Below are 22,693 nucleotides of genomic sequence, written 5' to 3' on the forward strand. Positions count from 1 at the left end.
CCCAAAGCCTTTGCAGACTGAACCAGGTAATACTGAAAAGAATCAGTTTGTTTATCATAAAAGGTTCCGAAAAAAAATTATCTTAGCTGAAGGGTTCCCATCAAGATCCTGCTGCCTACACTTGGATAATTTGTTCATGCCGACCAGATGCCGCGGTTGGATTGACGGCGCCGGACACCGGCGTCCTTCCGCGCGATTTTTGACCCCGACGAGCAAAAACAGAGTCGTTCACCAAAAGAAAACAAAGAGAGTTAGAAGGTAATTTGTTGCTTTAAAATACCAATTAGGGCTTATATTTCCCTCGTATAAAGCTTTCTCGAAACAATCGGCAGACAGTCGGACGAAGACTACAGAAAAACACTGCCGGCAATTTCTTGAAAAATCGCGTAGCACCCGCAACGAGTCGAATTTTTGAAAATGAATAGAGCCTGTATCTTCTTTAGTGATGAAGTAAATATTCAAACTGTCCGAAGGCTTTTCTTGTGGGTGGACACTAATTCCATTGTATGTCTTGTGAAAATGGAGTCGGCAGAAAGTCGACATATAGCGGGCGGAATGACCTCGACAAATGATGGTTGTAAAGACGTCGAAACGCTGACGGCGTGCCGACCATAAAAAAGGTAAATGTATGAAAGGAAATGTAGTAAAGGGACTGCACGTAAAGGGTATATGAAAAGTAAATTTTTAAAATTAAATTATAAGTACGAGAGGATCCTTGACAAACATTTTGGAAGAAGATGGCAAACAGCGGACGGGCCAACCGCGACAAATGTCGGAAAGACGCCGAAACGCTGGCGGCATGACGACAAGTAAAGGAGCCGAAAGAAGGTCGGCAAACAGCGGACGGACCGACCCCGGCAAAGATACTCGGACAGGCGCCGAAAGGCTGGCAGTTCTCCGACTAGTAAGATTACTCTTGTACTATAGGACCTGCAAGCGGAACAGTATATGGAAAGTAAGTTGCACAGCTAATACAGTAAGCTGTTGATCCTTTTAAAACGAGTCGGAAAAGGGCCGGCAGACAGTAGACGAAACGAATGAGGCAGTTAATGCTCGTATATGCCTCCCCAATTGACAATTTGCCGCCGTCGATGGCGGACCGCATCTTACATCAGCGGCCAGGCCGCCAACACAGGCGGTGTCAAGGCGAGATGCGGGCATTTTCGGCTTATGCCGTTTTGCAGCTCTTTCTCGATGGCGGCCCGCTAGCGACGATAACACTTTTGCCGCTGAAGAGCCTGATTGTAGAAATCGTCGTCTGGTCGCGCTGCCTGTATGTTTGGTTCGCGTTCTTCAATTGTCACATGGTGGTGCAGTGTGGCTTCAGTTGCAAACATAAAATACAGCTTTAGTACACTGTTCAGATATACTTTGCCGTTGAGTTAGAAGCCACTTACCTTCAAAATTAAGGCTTGTAAACTTTTGCAATTTCAAGAAGAAAATCGTGTACTATAGTTTCTTAACTGTCGCCCGTTATTTTAATAAAAAATAAAATGAAATCTTTAAGTTTAACGTCCCACGATTATGCCGGTTAGACTAAAGGAGACAGTGAAGATGAGAAATGAATGAAATGGTGGAATGAAGAATGTTAGAGGAAACGAAAGAACCCCTAGAAAACCCACGGTCACGGTGTTTGTCCACCACAAAATCCACACGGGGCGAGGTGGGGTTGAACCAGGGATCCCAAGCACCGGAAGTGAACGCTCTACCAGTGAGCCACGGCGCCCTCTATATTTTATTAGTTCTATGTAACTCACACATAATATGTCATTCCCTTGACATGCACGCACTATTTCCACACTGCCTTTCGCGCCATTATATCGTAACAATAGTACCTCTCCGCGAAACAGTCTATCCATCTCCACATAAAATGAAGCTTACATCGAAAACAACCACTTTCTTAACTTTTACTATACCCATTACCTGACTTTCATTCATTCTTCCTCACAATCTTAAACAAATTCTCCAATTGAACCGGAAAAGTTCCTAAAATTGGTCCGGTGATACAGCAATTAACCCAAATTTAGTACCTTGAAACGCAGTCTTACCCATTTATTCTTATTACGTGTCTTGTTCGGACGTATAATCAACAACTCTTTGTTTGAAGCAGTACTTTTTATACTTAGTATGAAAGCATAACAAGTAGTAGCTTTGCCTAAGTCTGCCTCCGTGCTATGATTTCTCGGCAAGGGCACAATTACTAGTTCTGAAAGTATATAATACTTGTATGTCCCATTCAATTTCTTCTTTTTTTGGCTTAGAGTGCTGCAAAAAAGCAAAAAGAAAGAAATTTTATACTGGGACACATAAAAAATGCAAGTATTATACTTCAAGAACTTGCAAGGGTGCTCCTTGTCGAGAAACCATAGCATGGGGGAAGACTTAGGCAAGACTAATGTAAAAGATGATGAAAATTTTGCCTTCATGAAGGGTTGATTTCCAGTCGGCAAAGGACCACTTTTCGACGCCAAGAGGTCGGATGCCACCTGTGGGAGAATCGGGAAGCGGACATCGAAAAGAGGTTGTTTCGAGCAGTCGGCAAACAGCCGGAAAGGCGCATAAAATGCGCCGGAGCCGCCGCTGGAAAGTAGCCTTTCCGAGCTGTCGGCAAACAGCAGAAAAAGTGCATAAAATGAGCCGGCGTTCCCGTCGAATAGTTGCCTTGCCGACCAGTCGGCAAACAGCCGGAAATGAGCATTAAATCCGCTGGCGCCGCCGTCAGAAAGTTGATTTGCCGAGCAGTCGACAAACCTGTAAAGGCGCAGTAAATGCTCCGGTGTCGCCGTCGAAAAGAGGCCGGCATAAGGGATCGGCAGAGGATCGGAAAGAGGCCTTTCCGACTGTTTTGCCGGCTCTGACGCTCGGCAACAGTTGACAAAGAGTCGGGAAAGGGCCTTTTTTTAAACGGTTTTTGGCACCTAAGAAGACTTCAGTGTTTTAACACCCAACTTATACACCCATAGGATTTGACACTGTACTATTTTCTTTCTTTTTCGGAAAGTCAAATGCGCCTTCAAGGGAACTCATTTGCAGAATGTGGACGAAATGGATCAGAAAACGGCAGCGGTACTTAAGACGGACACACCTGAAGATTTCCACAATTGCTTCCAACGACAGAAACTTCGTGTGCAAATGTGTATAGAAAGGAAAGGGGAGTATGTTGAAGGGGATTACATTTAACTTGTATGTCTGTGACAACAAACCGCACTTTTGTCACCAGTTCCGTTAGTTTACAGCCAGACCTCGTATATTTTCCATGAATGCAAGATCAATATTAATATTTCAGTCCGCTCCGATTCCCCGATCTTCTACTTTTCGTTATTGTATTTATGTATTTATTTATTGTGAAATATATTTTGAATTTGTAAAAGTTTAATATGATGTGTAATTGAGGTTGCTCAGGGAGGAATAAGCTCATCTGGTGACGGAAAGAGGCCCCTTACTTCTTGATTTCCATAGTTACGGCTGTACTCCAATGCAAAATAACATTGCTGACTCTTTTACTTTTTCAAAATATATTGTAAATCATCATCATCATCATCATCATCATCATATTATTATTATTATTATTATTATTATTATTATTATTATTATTATTATTATTTTTATTATTTTACAGTGTCGAGAGCACATGCACTATGCAGTTTCTCAAAAGCAGCAAAGAAATCCACATCAGAAGCTTTCAGATGGACTAGAATCCTGATATACCTCTGGAAGTACTCTAAAGCTAAGTATTATTATTATTATTATTATTATTATTATTATTATTATTATTATTATTATTATTATTATTATTATTATTATTATTATTATTTCTGATTTCTTATTTAGGTTTGATGTATTTGTATTATTGATTGATTGATTGATATATTTCTTATTTGTATGATTTTGGTACTTGCATTATGCTTGTAAAACGCCCAACACTATATATCTCTGACGGACATTTTCATTGCTGACCTTAAATTTGAATTCCAAATTATTCTAAATACTGATCTATGAAGAAAAAAGATATTCATCGGAAATTTGTAGTCCCTCTCTGAATTGTAACAAAATCATTTTTATCAAATCTATTTTAATAGCTTGTTCAAAAATAAGTTCTAAGCTGCTTTTCAAACATTTGTCGTAAAACAAAAGTCGATATATGATTTTTTTTAAAAAAAGAAACAAACAAATTAATCATATTTGTTTCCACTAGTTATTATTGTTTATATCCATGGTTCAAGGTTCAAGGCTCAAGGTATCTTCTTTCCTTCTCTTCGGAGGTTTGGTTGATCTATGTTGACAGACTAGGGTTACCAACTCTGGAAAATAAAAAAAAATCAGCATCCCCTCAAAATTCCTTAAAATATAGTCTAAGTGTGAAGTATCTCTGTTCGGACCCACCCATGGGAAGGAAATGTACTATCGTGAACAAGAGTTCATTAGCACGTGTATTCTGCATATCCTTAGTACATTCACTAATAAGCTTAATAGATATAATGTGCTATAAATGAGAAACTGAAATAGGTATTGATCATTTTCTTGTACTGTATTTACCAGTAACTACCACTTCTTCAAAATTATCGAAAAAGATGAACAAAAGTACTGCATATTAATCCTTACGTGACAATTTTGGATTTACAAAATGAAATTTACTCTTTCAAACTTACACTTCAACTACAGAAAATTGCTCTGAGAAGTTCTTTTTTACTCTCAATACATGTATAACATTCCTTACAAGTAAATTTCAAATTTTATCTGATAGAGTCCCTGTCATCTCTTTAAAATTATCTATACAGATGAACAAAACAGTATTAATCGTTGACAGGTGGTGAAAGGTGCCAGTTTTGGATTCACAGAATGAAAGTTACATTTTAACTATATACTTTGAACTAGATACATTTTTTTTAAAAAAAAAGTCATAAAGGAACTGGTAAGAATTTGCACCAGTCAACGGCTTTAATCAAAATAACACCAATAATTCCGGTTAGACCGGTGAAAAACCGGCCAGTTGGCAACCCTATGATAGACACATACCTTCCTGGAACATAGAGATATGAGACTCGAGGAATGTTCAGCAACATTATCTGATAAAATTAAGTTAGAAATATTTTGATTTGTAATTGTCATTAAAATACCCAAGTTAAATCTTGATTGAACATTGTGCATATTGCAGAAATGTCGGCTGATTGTAATGATAAAGACGCCTCTGGAATACTAAGCATTTTTAAAACTCTTATTTAGAACTACCTTATCTATTAAATATTTTGGAATGTTAATTGACGTGGTTTTGAAAATACTTGAAAATAATTGCTAGTAAATAATTTGAGGGAGAAGAGCAATAATATAGTTTAAAAAGACAAAAAACTAATTAGAACATTATTTGATAAGAAACTATCTTGTTAGGGAACTTATAGAATGTATTGCAATGAGGGAGAAGGAGAAAAGGGTGTAATAGATGTAGAATATTAAAGAAGGAAATGTATACGTTAAAAGAAAATGGCAATATTCACTCATATTTGTAAATAACAACATATGCTTCGCCATGAGGGTCATCAAGAAGCCGACGGACGCTGTCTACGAAGAAGTACAAAGAGGACACGGAGAGTCACGAAGAGACTCCTACAAACTCTCCACAGCCTCCGCCTCCAAATTCGGTTATAAAAGAGTATGTCAAGAGGCAAAATACACTCTGGATCCCTCCTACCTTTCTCTTCGCGCTCCGCTCTTGGCAGGAGAAATTCTCTTACCTTAAAACTCTGCGCTTCTCTGGGCAAGAGATTTCTACCCTACCACCGCGCTGTACTGAGCAGGAGATTCTTTTTGTCTTCGCTCTGCACTGGGCAGGAGACACCTAACACACCTATGCGCTGTTTCCGGCAAGAGGTTTCTTTCGTCTTCGCGCTGCACTGGGCAGTAAACGCTATCCCATCGACTGCGCTTCCTTTCAGTCTCCGAACTGCACTGGGTAGGAGACTCCTAGCAGTCAAAAATTCAAGACCTCCGCGCTGCTCTGGGTAGGAGGTTCAAAACTTATAGAGAAAGGACTACTATTTAGAGATACCTACTGATTTGTAGCACAGTATACATAGAACTTGTATACAATTTTTGATAATAAAAAGGTGAAGGAAAAAGAAAAACCCGTGTACCGTCTCTACTATACATTACAGAATAAATTACCTGAGTACTGTTGGGTACAAGTTACTAAAGAACATCCCACTAGTAAACGGTGCCTATGCTTGGATAAATTTCCAATTAGGCTTTTTTATGATAATTTCAGTATGCTGAATCCAATCGAATTATTTTAATATCTATTCGTTTATGGTGTCACGAGAAAAAATGAACTTAAAGTTGGTCTTTGAAGTACTGCTTATGTCAATACTAAAAGTATGCACGCTTGGATACGTTTCTAATTGCACTTTTTATTCTAATTTTGAGGGTGCTAAATTTAGGAAACTATTTTAAAACATATCCGTTCAACGAATTATGCGAAAAATGACTTCAAAGTAGGATATGCATTTTTTATTAGTCATAAAGAAGAAACTTGTCGAATATTCCTTACTACAAATGACATACACTGTGCTCACTGACTATCTACGACTATCTACCTAATACTTCGTTGGTCCATATTTTGCTCGAAGGACGGTCTGGACATGACATGTCATGAATTCTGTAAGTTGCTGAGATGTTCCCACGAGGGTCTGATTCCTTATATTCCTGATGACATCCCACCATGTGCACACAGATGCCAGTGAAGAAGTCATGGCGTGAAGATCTTTTTCCACAACATCCCATAGATTTTCTATAGGATTAAAATCCGGTGAGTTAGGGGACCAATTCATATGCTACAGTTTCTTGGAATGTTCCCCAAGCCAAGCAAGTACAGTTCTGGATCGCTGGCACTGTGCACTATCATTCTGAAAAATGCCGTCTCCATGTGAGTAGAAGTGTCGCATTGTAGATTGTACGTAATCCTCTAACACTTGCAGATATTCTAATGTGGTCCATGCAAAACAACGGACCTAGTCCATGTCAACAGAAGGATCCGTAAACCATACAGGCATCCCCAAATGGTTCTACAGTACGCACCATGCACGAGGGGTCCATAGCTTCGTACTGTTGGCGCCACACACGTATGCGCCCTTCCAAGTGCTGTAGCACAAACCTCAATTCATCAGACCAACACACCCTTTCCAATCATCCGCGGTCCAATTAGCGTGCTCCTGTGTCCAAGCATTACAAAGTCAGCGGTGACGAGTCTTGAGGAGTGGATCGTCTACTGTGTAACTTCATGCGTGCAATCGTACGCCGCATAGTTGTGGGATATGAGTGTTGTGCATCTATTATTGTATTGGTCACGTAATTCTTGGACACTGATGCTTCATTTGGCTGTCACGAGCCGTTTGACGCAACGCTCGCCCCGCAGTGTGACCTTCCATACGATCCTGCAGTTCCGTCTCTTAGAAGTCGTTACTCTATTTTTTGCCACTTCTTGTACACCTTCGCTAGACTGGAACGGGCGCATCCGACAATTGTTGCTGTCTGGGTTATTGAGGCACCTTTTGCTCATGCCCACATCATACCCTTTTAGAATGCCGGTAAATCCTTCCCACTTCCCATTGTAAAAGCATGTTGTTTGCCAGCATGTAGCTTGAATGTGTTTTTTCTCTGTAATACTCCCAGTCGGGGTAGTCATATTATCAGCGCGGCTGCTGGCCACGTCTTCTTGTGTGGAGGGGTGGTCGCAATTTAGTGAGCACTCAGTGTACATACTTAATATATATATATATATATATATATATATATATATATATATATATATATATATATATATATATATATCGCACCATTACTTAATCATATACAGATGCTTTTCTTAATAAAATGAATAAAAAATATCATTATCATCATAGATATTTTACCATTATTAGCAGGTTATTTGCTGCAACTGAAAAGCCTCCATGCTCGACGGTCTTACGCTAACCTCTTCGTCTTCACATACGATTTTTCTGTTTTGATATCATCCATTAATTGTAATCTCCTTTGCCCTCTCCCTCTCTTTCCTCCCACCATACCTTCTAGCACGGTCATCGTGATACAGTTCCTTCTTAGTCTACCAATCAGTTTCTATTTCTCATTTTAATAATATTTAAAATTGTTCTTTTCCCCCACCATTTCTAATACCCTCTCATTCGTTTTCCTCTCGATCCAACTAATTCTCTCAATTCTTTAAAAATTAATACAAAAGTGTAATTATAAATGTATCGAAAAGTGGGTACTTCTATTATTGACGTAAACGATACTTCAGAGACCCCAACTTTGAGTTCATTTTTCTCACGTTCATAAAAAATGTATATAAAATATATGTATGCATGTGAGTGTGTGTGTGTGTGTGTGTGTATTTGTATGTATGTGTGTATATTAGATCATAACCCTGCAATGTCTGGAGCAATTTTAACCTAACTTAGTACACGTATTACCTACAGTCTGGAAAATAGAACTGTGGAGGCTGTAGCGTACGCAGGAATTTATTTCGGGTGGGGGGCAAACTCAATAGGAGGGTATTTTATATTAAAATTTCTAAAACTGCCCCTAAAATTAGGCCAAATTTACACATAAGTCTAAATTTCGGGAATCCAGACCCCCAGGACAAACACCCTGCGTATGTCCCTCTGTGGGGTTAAGACCCCCCCGGCACACCTAGTGGGAGTGGGAATGACATAAACATAATTGAATACGACCGACATTAGTGTCGAATTCTTAGTTTTCAGGGTCACTGATACTCCAGATGGCGTTTAGTGCAATTTAAGCCTCCAATTAGCACCCAGGGGGTGAAATGGTGACTTGTAAAAATAATTTAAAACCATAGGTACTAGTGACGAATAAATAATTTTCATCGTCGCTAAATTAATTGGTGTCAGTTTCGATGCCGTACAAGTCCAGCCTCAGTGGGGACAAGACCTCCCTATCATTTCTAGGTGGAGTGGGAGAGAGAGACATAAAAATCATAGAAAACGACAGATATTAGTGTTGAATCCAGTTTTAGGGGTCACTTACATAAATAGTGACATTACAGATGCCGTTTGAGTATATGTTCCGCCCCTGTTGGCACCTGGGGAGGGAGGTCAAATGGTGACATAAAAATAATAGCAAAAAACCGATAATAGTGTCGAATCCATAGTTTCGGGGCCCTAAGTTGATAGGCGAAAGTTCCTGTGTTCTTTATGTTTAATTTCAGTGGGAGTAGGAGTCCCTAGCACTCCTAGGGAAAGTACAACGGGTGACTTATAATGGTTATAACCATCATAAAAATTATCGATATTAAGGCAGAATCCACAGTTTTCGGGGTCACTGAGGTGAATTGTGACACTTCCCATGCCGCTTAAGTCCAAGTCCAGCCTCCACCAGCACACTAGGGAGGAGAAGGAGGGGGAGGGTGATATGTGAAATACCGCAATCTAAAGAGATTGATATTAGTGTTGGATCAGTTGTCTTCAGGATTGCTAAGTTAAGTGGTGACAGGATTATCTAGAAGGTGAGAAGAAAGTGATATGCAAAAATAATCGGATATTAGTGTCAAACTCATTGTTTTTCGGGTCGTCGAGATGAATAGTCACATTCCAAATACCGTTAAAGTGCAAATTCTATCCCCATCGAGAATAAATTTTGCTGGTTAAGCACTTTCAACACTAAACCAAGTGGATGACACACCGTTACGCATATCTACAGGAAACTATCGCTCGAATCACGTTTGAAAGTCAAAAGTGTGCTTGTGAAAAGAATAAATGACTATGTGCATATAACACGCACGATACAGAAATGTATCAATAAATACAACTGGTTTTACATACACAGAAATCACACGTCTAATCCACTCATTTATCAAATCATCCTTTATTTTCTTGCTTTTTCTATTTGTTTATAGAAACTAATCGAGGCTTTATAATACAACTTATTCAATTTTACTGTGAAGTCAAATATCAAACTAATATTCAGCCTACCCTTTTAATTTTTTTAAAGTAAATTATAGACTTTCAGTCAAACAGCTACAGCATCATTCCTATTTATTCTAGGTTCATGGTTCGTACCTCATTCACTTCGGAATACAAAAGCCTTTCAAACTGTATCATTTACATTTCTCTATCGTATTTTTCAGGCGGGAAAGTTTGAGAGAAATTGGGATTCTTTCTTACTTATTTTTCAAATCTCGAGCCCCTCTCACCCGCTGTGTTAAAGATCTCAAAATCAACCAAAAATTAGTAAGAGGTGTACTAAATGTGTATACAAAATTACATGCTTCCATCATAAATAGTGAGGGCGGGAAAATATCTACTAACGAGCCCCGAAATGCACCAGATTACTCCAAAAGACCCGGATGTAATATAAAAACTTCCTGAGTTATTCTTACTTCATAAAAGTACTTCCAGAGTTTTATAATAATTTAAGACATGTGACCAACAGAAATCAGTTATTCTTTATAGAGTAATCCGTTCCTTGGAATGATAAGGATTTCATTGTCCTTTCATATTCTTTGGAATGAATTAAGCTATAAAGATAAAATTTTTAGTTAAGTTTTGGTGTAATTTTAATTGTTATTTCATAAAAGTAGTTAAGGAATTTTACAATAATTTAAGACATGAGACCAAGAGAAATCAAGTATCCTTTGTAGAGTAATTCGTATTTTGGAATGATAAGGATCTCATTGTCACTTCACATTCTTTGGAATGAGTTAAGCTATAAAGATAAAAATTTTTAGTTACGTTTTGCTGTAATTTTAATGGTTAGTTCATAAAAGTACTTCCAGAGTTTTATAATAATTTAAGACATGTGACCAACAGAAATCAATTATTCTTTATAAAGTAATTCGTTCCTTGGAATGATAAGGATTTCATTGTCCTTTCATATTCTTTGGAATGAATTAAGCTATAAAGATAAAATTTTTAGTTAACTATTGGTGTAATTTTAATTGTTACTTCATAAAAGTAGTTAAGGAATTTTATAATAATTGAAGACATGTAACCGAGAGAAATCAAATACTCTTTATAGATTAATTCGTTTTTTTAATGATAACGATCTCATTGTTCTTTCATATTCTTTGGAATGAATTAGGTATGAAGATAAAATTTTTAGTTAAGTTTTGGTGCAATTTTAATTGTTACTTCATAAAAGTAGTTAAGGAATTTTATAATAATTTAAGACATGTGACCGAGAGAAATCAAATATTCTTTATAGAGTAATTCGTTCCTTGGAATGATAAGGATCTCATTGTACCTTCAAATTCTTTGGAATGAATTAAGCTATAAACATAAAATTTTTAGTTAAGTTTTGCTGTAATTTTAATGGTCTCTTATATTTATAAATAGTTAAGTAATTTTATAATAATTTAAGACATGTGACGAACAGAAATCAAATATTCTTTATAGAGTAATTCTTTCCTTGGAATCATAAGAAACTCATTGTCTCTTCATATTTTTTTGGAATGAATTAAGCTACAAAGATAAAATTTTAAGTTAAGTTTTGCTGTAATTTTAATGGTTACTACATAAAAGTAGTTAAGGAATTTTATGATAACTTAAGACATGTAACCAACAGAAATCAAGTATTCTTTATAGAGTAATTTGTTCCCTGAAATGATAAGGATCTCATTATCATTTCATATTCTTTGGAATGAATTGAGCAACAGCGACTAAATTTTTAATTAATCTTTACTGTAATTTTAATGGTTAGTTCATAAAAGTAGCTAAAGAATTTTAAAATAATTTGAGACATGTGATTAACAGGTATCATAATTTTTTTATAGAGTAATTTGTCGAATTATAAGGAACTCACTGCCCTTTCATATTCTTTGGAATGAATTAAGATATATCGATTAAGTTTTTAGTTACGTTTTGCTGTAATTTTAATTTTTACTTCGTAAAAGTAGTTAAGGAATTTTATAATAATTTAAGACATGTGACCGAGAGAAATCAAATATTCTTTACTAGCAGCGTTCACCCCGCTTCGCTGCGGTCACCCCGGAACGCAATAAACTTTGTTACTTAGATAATTTTTACTTTTTCGCTTTCAAGTGATATGATAAAAACCATAATAGATTGCAGTAAATGTTAACATTATATCGCCTGTCATTTATGTTAACCCGCCGAGTGACACGGTCATGCGGGTTGCATATAAATACGTTTATTTTTACCTATGATGAACTAACAAAGGATTTGTACGTTATGGACACTTGAATGGTCAATTATCTCAAGACACTGGTAATTAAAAATTAAAGTGATATGATAAAAACCATCTAGGGTCCAAATCCTAATAACCCCCCAAAAATGAAAGAAATTGGTTCAGCCGTATTAGCGTGATGAGGGAACAAAGGATTTGTGCGTTCTCTTTTATATATAAGATAGATTAATTCGTTGTTTGGAATGATAAGGATCTCATTGTTCCTTCATATTCTTTGGAATGAAGTAGGCTATAAAGATATTTTTTTTAGTTACGTTTTGCTGTAATTTTAATCGTTAGTTCATAAAAGTAGCTAAAGAATTTTAAAATAATTTGAGACATGTGATTAACTGGTATCATAATTTTTTTATAGAGTAATTTGTCGAATTATAAGGAACTCACTGCCCTTTCATATTCTTTGGAATGAATTAAGCTATAAAGATAAAATTTTTAGTTAAATTTTGGTGTAATTTTAATTGTTACTTCGTAAAAGTAGTTAAGAAATTTTATAATAATTTAAGACATGTGACCAACAGAAATCAACTATTTTTATAGTGTAATTCGTTCTTTGGAATGATAAGGATCTCATTGTCCCTTCATATTCTTTGGAATGAATTAAGCTATAAAGATAAAATTTTAGTTAAGTTTTGCTGTAATTTTAATTGTTACTTCATAAAAGTAGTTAAGGAATGTTAGAATAATTTAAGACATGAGACCAAGAGAAATCAAGTATCCTTTGTAGAGTAATTCGTTTCTTGGAATGATAAGGATCTCATTGTCACTTCACATTCTTTGGAATGAGTTCAGCTATAAAGATAAAAATTTTTAGTTAAGTTTTGCTGTAATTTTAATATTTACCTATATAAAAGTAGTTGAGGAATTTATTAATAATAATTTATGACATGTGACCAACAGAAATCAAATATACTTTATAGAGTAATTTGTTTCTTAGAATATAATAGATCTCATTGGCTTTTCATATTCTTTGGAATGAATTAAGCTATAACGATTAAGTTTTTAGTTACGTTTTGCTGTAATTTTAATGGTTACTTCATAAAAGTACTTCCGGGGTTTTATAATAATTTAAGACATGTGACTAACAGGTATCATGAATTCTTTATAGAGTAATATTTTCCTTGGAATGATAAGGATCACATTGTCCCTTCATATTCTTGGGAATGAATTAAGCTATAACGATTAAACTTTACTGTAATTTTAATGGTTAATTCATAAAGATAGTTAACGAGTTTTACAATAATTTAAGTAATGTTGTGAAGATATGTGTATTTGAACACATAATAAAACATTTTATTTCGGACTTTTTGGACATTTAATTTTAAATTTCAATGGAGTAAAGATCATGATCGTTTATTTAATGTTCAATCCTTACATTTACTTTTCCTCTATGGAAGTTTTCTTGCTGTCTGCTTATTCCTTCTACACGTGTAATTTCTTAATCAACAAAAACAACAGATTGTTTCCCTGTCAGTACTCCTATCATCACCTCACCTTTGGTTAATCTCGGAGCACGCATTTTTTTTTATCGAAACTAAAGAAATAGTGAACGACCCAGGACATCAACCCGGAAGGGACATCGAACAAAAAACATTGAGAGACTTTTGGAAGCGTAATCCGGATGAGATTGGAGATGAATTAACATGTAGGAACACGAGCTGCAAGTCCAAGATCATCAGAAGTTTACCCTGCCCTAACCTAGAGAACACCTTGTCTTAGCTAACGTCATAGCTATCAACTACGATGGATAATTCGGTAAAGATCAATTCTGATTTTGATTAAATTTACTGTATTCGCAACTCTAGTTTTCCCTCCCCGGGTTTTGCAGACGCTTAACTCACGACTACCTGGACGCCCAGTAGACCAGAGAGAAGGATGGACGGACATCAATGCACTGGAAGAATCGTCGAGGAGGAAACACCGAGATTTACAAGTAAGTGCGAGTAGATTAACCAATCCTAAAAGTTACGCCTTTCTCACCCTTTTCAACCCCTTCGACATTACAATCTGTTTCTTTTGTATATGCTTAATTTTATTTGTACGCAACCCAGATCAGATCCTGTACTTTATGCTCTACCAAATTCAATGTTTACAAAATCCTGGGCGCAACTTGTCTGTTTTTGCTTTATCTGAGCTTTCAGACTAAGAAGGGGCGACTGCACATGGTGGAGATGTGGTTTTAACTGTTAATCTTGTGTGGATGCACACATATTTGTAACCCTCGATATTTCTCATCTAGCTGAAGATAATTAAGATTTATTTTTGCATTAGTTTGTTCGCCGCCCACCGTTAGAATTTGCTGAAATTCTATTTGTTTTACCACCCTCCCTCCACCCTCTCAATTTGTTGTGTTATTTTTATTTGTGTGTGTGTGTATTTTTAGACACTATGTAGAGATATTTGGAGAAAATGGTGAATTCTGACATTATGGCACAAGCTCGACTTATGTCCCTAGATTCGATTGTGCGCCCCACATTTTTTTCCCGGCATGTATGGGGAAGACGTTATTCGTTTTTTTGCGTATTTTGAATCTTAATGCGTCATTTATGAGTTCAACGCAGTCAAGAAACGCCATTTGCTTCCGTATGCATTAAGGGATGGGGCCTTGGTGTGGTTTTTAGCATTAACTAGGACAGGAGAATTTGTAAACTTATCGTATGCAGACATAAAGAGACGTATGATTACATTATTTGGAGGTTTTGTAGTTAAGAAGGTTACGGAACACACCATTCGATCTAGAGATCAAAAAGAAGGGGAACCCATTATGACCTATATTTATAAGCTAGATCTCATGCTTAGTTTTGATAAATCTATGCCTATATAGCAACAAATCAATTTTCTGATCGAAGGTTTATTGCCTCAGTACTTTAAACTAACATGTAATAAACCGTTTACGTCGGTCGATGCGTTGTGTGAATGTTTGCTACAAGAACAGTCAGCTGAGTTAATTGTGTATTATAAGACGCTTGTTAAAGCTAAGTCTAAAGAACAAATCTTGCAGTATAGCACACCGGAATTTATCGCAAAGATAGCTGATGTTTTGTTACGCGATAATTCTCATGTTTCATTTCCTCTCGAAGAACGACAGCAGAGGAACGAAAAGCTTGCAGCTTTAAAACATCATGATATTTTATCCGCTGGGAAAGAACGCGGTAATCAACAGTCTGTAGATTCCATCCCACTTCATCAACAGAAATGCAACTCTTTTTCTTCTTTTAGAATTTCTGAATGTAAGAGTGACATGAATAATAATACGCGTAACAGAATGAGTTCTCTTACGAATACTTCTGTTATTGCTAAGAACCTACAAAACAGGCGCAACGGAAATTGTAGCACGCTTCATGCGAATAATAGTATACACTGTCCAGAAAATCATTATTGTGCAATATAGCTCAAGGAGAAATTTGCTTTTTTAAAGAAAAAAATCTGATAACGTACATACACCTTGCAACCCTGAAATTGACAAATGACTACAAATCACACGAAATGTTCAAAGTAAGTATTCAAAATGTCCATCCTATTCTTAGATACATAAGTTTGTCAGTAAACACTCACTCGCTAGAAACATTGACTGGGAATGTAGATCAAACGAAAGGACAACACTCTCCTGAATAAGTTTACAGTTAAAACAAGAATAAGCATGATTGAATATCATTGGTATAGCCAGGGCCGGCCTTAAGCCGATTGGACTGATTGCTCTCAATCGGGCCCCGTGCCTAAGGGTGCCCCGTGCTAGTGCCGTCTACTCTACTATTCAGTGTCGTTTTAACAGCATGTTAGGCCCCAGAACAAACAAGTATGTTGTGGTTCCTATGACTAAATTTTGCTCCTAATACATGTAATTAATACATGTCATTCTGCCCGCGTGGCCCCTAATACAAACTTGATAAGTAAATGAATAGTTTGTATTAAGTTTCCGGGCATAAAATAATATTTTCTGAATTTAATGCTGCAGTAGTTTCTTTATTCTTTTTACGTTTACAACTTCTGTTGTAAAAATAAATATTATGTCCAGGGAGTATTGAGCACACACCTAACACTCCTCCAAATTTACTTACACACGCTCCAGGGCTTAAAAATATTGTTTTCTTTGAGTTTGTATAAAAACGTATATCATTATTTGGATGCACACCCTCTCTTATTTTGAAAACCCCACTAAGTAAAAGTTCCTGGCGTTGTTAGTGATTATGTTATGTAATACTACCGTGAATACCGTGATAGTATCAAATAAATCAGCCACAGTGCAACTACTTTGCATATCTTTTCTCTTATTATAGCTAAATTTAAAAAAAAAAACAACAAAACAAGAGGACAAGCTTTCCTTTCTACTGCGAAAAATCCCGAGGATTTTTTTTTTAAATGAAGTCAGGAAAACTGAGTGTATACTAGTGCATACTGAATGGGTGACTGCTTCTGAAGGTTTGTCTTCTAACTCGAATAATCCAATGACAAATATTTCATCCATCGTCCGCCAGTTCCTTAAGGTTTGTAATCGTCGCATCATCATTTCATTTTGTCTGAAGTCGATAACGATTTTGAAACTGATCATACCTTCCATAAGTAGCTACCTGCGATGTTCTCACTAGCGTACAGTAGGTTTTCCTGACGAATTCTTCTCAAAAAGATAAATCTGTTAAAAAATCTTTGAAGCAAGGAATTTATATCAATGTGAATTTCATTATGTCTTACAAATACGAACTTATGGAAACAGACTTCACCATTGTATTTCTCGTAAAATTCTAACCCAATTTCATAGATCACATAACCCCCTTCCTATTTAAAAAAGTCGAACGAGATACAAGATGGCCGACCTCAAGATGACACCATGATAAGATACCATCAAATAGATGTTACATCTCCCGGTGTCGGTTAACGTGTTTTTGTTTTCCATTCCTTGATCCCTTTTACAAATGAAATGAAATTTTCAAACTTGAAACACATTGTTATGGCTTATTCTGATCAATGACGTTTTTGGCCACTGCGGCCGTCTTTATGGACGGAAGCAGTTTAAATTTTACTTACGCCTGTTTCTTGATATTCCACACTTCTCTACCAAGAGTTTGGTCAAGAAACTCGATTTCGACATCGATACGTTTACTTGTAAGAGAAGAAAACTATGAAATACAGGTACAGAACCTTCTTGAAAAATTGCGAGGCACAAAGGTGAAATATGTATTTTAAAATTCATTCACTGTCTGCATTTCCATTTGAGTTATTTCTCTAAAAAGTAGCTGCTATAAACAATGAACGGAGTGAGCATTTTCACCAGAACAGTTTGCAGATAGAAAAATGTTATGAAAGGAAATGATGATGAGAGATTATTGTTAGTTCCTCCTGAAAGAGGACTCTACGGCGTAGAAACGGGAAAATATTTCGAAACTGTTTTTGCCGTTAATCATTTTTCTTAATTAAGCTTATAAGTAAACATGCAAGGTGTTTCGGGGATAAACTTACAAACTTATAATATGTGTTCAGGGTCTCAATACAAGAAAAAAAGTCTTTGTGTCACCCTTCGCGTCAACAGATTCGCGTTTGTTTGTTTCACAGAATAAAAGAGGATGTGATTCGTGTGCGTTTTCGTTGATTTTGAGTTTAACATCCCTTTCAACAGCGAGGTTATATGAGACGTAGACCTAGTGATCCGAACGACAAGAGCTCCCGCTGGGAAGCGAACCCGTATCTTCCACGCCAGAGGCGTGTACAGTGGGCCACAGAAATTCTTGATATACAAAGTCTGCGAGATAGGCAACCCAACTAACGCCTGCTCCAAGATTAATTACGCCTGGTAGAAGCTAGCACAGCAGCATGAAGTTGCCCCCAACTGTTAAAAGCACAAATCGTAAAGAGTGCTTTTGTACAGAAGTGGAGCAAAACGCTGGCTGACGAAATGACAAAAGGAGTCTTTAAATACTTGTACTCACAGTACTTCTTCTTTGCATGATATACAAGTAAAACCATACAAAGCCACTTGAAAAAATATACGGATAACAGAGGTGCTGATGAGAAGATAACAGTCGGAGGACTTAGTTAATCTTATAATTAACTCAAACAGCAGTCGGGTAGTGAGCAAAATGACGCAAGCGTAGATCTGAAGGCATTGTTTTTAAAGAGCACTGTACGAGGGTCACTACGAAAGTTTTGAGATGTGAAATAACTTACATACTTAAAATCAATTTAACACTTACATTTTCTCAAAGTATTCACCATTACACTGTACACAGTTTTGCATCCTCGAAAACCACTTTTAGAAGCAGTGTTGCCAGTCTTTTTCTTCAAGTGTTGAAAGTTCATTCCCGTAAGCCACTACAGCTTCTTCAGTGCTGGAAAATCTCTTTTCACGCATGCGATCTTTGATCCTGAGGAACAGAAAAAAATCACACGGGACCAGGTCAGGGCTGTACGGCGGATAAGTCATACGTTTGACCTCCGTAGATTCTAAAAACTGAATTGTGGTGTTGGCCGTGTGTGCGAACGCGTTGTCATGATGAAGCAGGATCCCACGCAATCCAGTTCTTGGACACCATTCCCGAAGCTACTGGAACACATTTGTTAGGCAAACAGTGGTGTACCACTGAGCAGTAACAGTCCTTTGTTCTTCAAGTGGAACAGTTGCAACATGGCCAGATTTGGAGAAAAAAGTTGCGACCATCTTGTTCCCCATACTTTGCCGTCGCTTCACTTTCGTGGGTGAATTTTCATCTGGAAAGATCCAAACTGTAGACTGGCGTTTATTTTCAGGGTCAAATTGATAGATCTAAGTCTCATCACCAGTAACAATGTCAGAGACGCATCGAGAATTGCCTCCATCAAATCTTGCAAGCATTTCTTCACACCATTCCACACGCATGCGCTTCTGCTGTTCAAAGTGTGAGGCACCCAACGAGATGAAACCTTCCTGAGCCGAAGATGATCATGAAGAATTTTTGATACTGGTGGCGATCCAATGTTCACAGTAGATTCAATGTCCTTGAAAGTTGTTCGAGGATTTTCTCGAATCAATGTTTTCATCTGACATAGCTATTGCCGGACGTCCAGCTCTCTTCATCTTTAAGCGATGTCCGGCCTCTTCTGAATTCATCAAACCACCGAAAAATTGTAGCATGGGAAGGAGCAAGGTCCCCAAATGCCCCCTGGAAACGGCCAAAACTTTGTGTCTCGTTCAAACCACTTTTGAAATCGTAAAGGATCATTACCCAAAAATGTTCCCTTTCGAGCTCCATTCTAGACAGCCGAATACTGCTCACATCAACAAACAAGTGAAGGCTATACGGCCATGCCGATAAGCGAGGCGAGTTGAAACTGGCTTCGCTTCTTCGCTCTGGATACCACTACCGAACGCAATTGTTGGAATTCAAATACTGTGCCACAACAATGCGTATCTCAAAACTTTCGTAGTGACCCTCGTAGTCTAAAAATGTACAATGCTTCTGTCACCAGCTCATTTTCGGTAAGTAGTATAGCCGCTGTGTGAATAGTTAACCACAATATAATATTGTGTTTAGGACGTGGGAAGTATTTGAAATCAAGCAAAAGAAAAAAACGTCTCACTAATAATAAACTGTGGATCAACACGAAGTATACGTGATATAATATGTGTATAGCTACACCACAAATGCTGGATGGATGGACATGTTTGCAAGCGATGGATGAGTATGTCAGCTTGTCCACATCGGATACGTTGAGCATGTGGTCGAAAACCGATTTCCCATGCTCGATGGTTAGTAAGAAATACATTATGCACTAACCTATGCCACAACTCTCTCATTCCAGTGGTAAAAAAGAGGAATTAATATTATGCCAAATTTGCGCCCAAGAACAATTGGGATGGTGAATAACGCACACACACACACACACACACACACACACACACACACACACACACACATATATATATATATATAACTAATTAACTAACTCTATGGCCTATGGAACCCGGAGGTTCAGTGCCGCGTTCACAAAAGCTCTCCACTGACTTCTATCCTTAGCTAATTGCATCCAGTTTCTACTTTGTATTCCTATCTCTGCGAGATCCATCTTAATATTGTACTCCCATCTGCGCCTAGGTCTTCCTAATGGTCGTTTTCCTATGGGTCTACCAGTCAAGACTTTGAAAGCGTTTCTACTTTCTTCCATTCTAGCTACATGACCTGCCCACCTAAGCCTCCTAGACTTGACGACCCTAACAATGTTGGGTAAACCGTATAAACTATGTAGTTCCTCGTTATGAAGCTTCCGCCATTCCCCATTCTCGTTCCTCTTGGGTCCGAATATTCTTCTCAGGATCCTGTTCTCAAATACTTTCAGTGTATGTTCTTCCCTCAGAGTAAGCGACCATGTTTCACAACCATACAGAACAACAGGCATGATTATCGTTTTATATAGTTTAAGCTTCAAATTCCTCGACAGAATTAGCGACGACAAGAGATTTTGAACCGAATAGCAACACGAATTCCCTGCTTATATATAAATTCTGTAAATCAAGTTTTCAGTCAAAATCGAGTGAAAAATATTTCACTTGCTTATCTTTGGAATACCACTATCGGATCCAAATGATCTAAGACCCTCAGAAATATTGTAATATTTATTTATTTATTTATTTATTTATTTTGTATATGCCTATTACTGTTATGTACACGCATGAAATGCCATGATTTGTTCTTTCATCTTCCCAGATATTTTTTTTAAAGTTATATTCCTTATTTTGGAAAGCAAAATATTGATGATAATGCTTTTAGTTTTGCGATTCCTCTGACGTGTCTCCTTTCTTCACCACGCAAGAATTGAGATTTAGGATCAAAAATAGTTGAAATAGGAAAATAAGGAAAGCGCACGCTGTTTGACAAGAAGGCTTGTTACAAAATACAACTAAAAAGATATAGGCTATAGATAGATAAGATTGTCTCATTTCTGACAGCAGCCAGTCTTGCCTCCCGCAACCTTTTGTTCTTCCGACCATATGATCAGGTTGTCAACGAACATAACTTCGAAGATATGCACTCTCTGCATGTTAAGATAAGCGATCTTATCTCATTTCGTAACTTGTTTCTCTCCCCTGCCAAATTTTTGATGATCACTGAGGAACAATGGTGTGAATGGATCAGGTATCTGCACCTCCACAAACAGGAAAAGAAATCCTGCTTATATGCTTTCCAACCCTGTCATATTTATTTGTAAAAAGTAATATTATTGAAATATAAGAGCTAGATTAAAAATAAAAAAGTGAACATTTAGTATTGGAGTAGGCTAACATCTCGAGAAATTTTGAAATGCATAAGACAAATAGTTTTCATAATATTTTGGAAAGAAGTTCACCATGTTATTATATAGGGATTGATGATCTCAGCTGAAAACGTTAGACACGGCCTTAAGGTCACATTTCTCTGAATCTCTTCAGCATACTCCAGAAAATGTGCAAAAAATATATCCTACTTTGATATACGCATTTCTCTTCTTGGTATTACCATATTTCACAAAATTTCAGTTCACTGACCAGTCACCCCAGTGACCTTTTACACCCTAGTTTAGGGTACCAATCTAATACAAAGGACGAAAAAGCTAAAGCACTTAGTAATAAGGCTACTCGTGTTTAAACTAGTATCGATTTCTTTGTTTTGTTTCATTGGTTACTATTAATAATTATTAATGAGACTTTATTAAATATTAATATTATTTCAATGTATTGGTTAAGTGCATTTTAAAATTAATGTTCAGCTTACTAAATATCAACTTTACCATAATAAGGAATTTACTTAATACTCTTTTGTAATCTCTCTCATTTTTATATAGTACAAAAATAATTATTAGGTGGCAGCAGAAAGGTGGGGAATGAATCTTCAAGAAATACTTATTTCAGACAATAGTATCACATATAACATTTTAAAACTCACGTGTAATTTAAATATTTCATCTCACTAAATGTAAATAACAATTCTGCAGTAAAATGTTCTAAAACTATAAAGCAATACTAATTCAGTTTCACAGGTTGTTATCTAGCTATAAAACATATAATGGAATACTGCTTCCGATGTTTAGAACCAATCTTCCCAGTTCACTGGGAATAACTGGGAATATTAGGTGATAAGTGTGTTTACCATTGTTACTTTTTGACTAGGTGTAGCAAGAGACTGCACCATAAAAGTAATGAAGTAAGAGAAAGCTTCATTTCGCCATTATAAAGCATATCAATTTTTAAAAACAGTTTTCAGTATATATATTAATTTGTCAAATATTAGGATGCATCTCATTTAGTAAAGCAACCTCCAGAACTCATGGAAAGCATAATGAACATTTAAAACTACAGAACATACTTACCAATACCTGGTTTTCTGTCAGTAATTTTGAAAAAGATGAGCCAGTCCTTGATAACTTGCAAACAATAATTATGTATATTCCTTTTACATTAATGAAAAGTATTCTATGTGTTCTAAATTATTGTATCTTGTGCATGTTGGGGAAAACGGTTCCCTTTTCCTTGGGTCAATACTAT

The sequence above is a fragment of the Thermobia domestica genome, chromosome 8, assembly GCF_964235325.1.
Source record: "Thermobia domestica chromosome 8, izTheDome1.hap1.1, whole genome shotgun sequence".
Classification (NCBI taxonomy): domain Eukaryota; kingdom Metazoa; phylum Arthropoda; class Insecta; order Zygentoma; family Lepismatidae; genus Thermobia; species Thermobia domestica.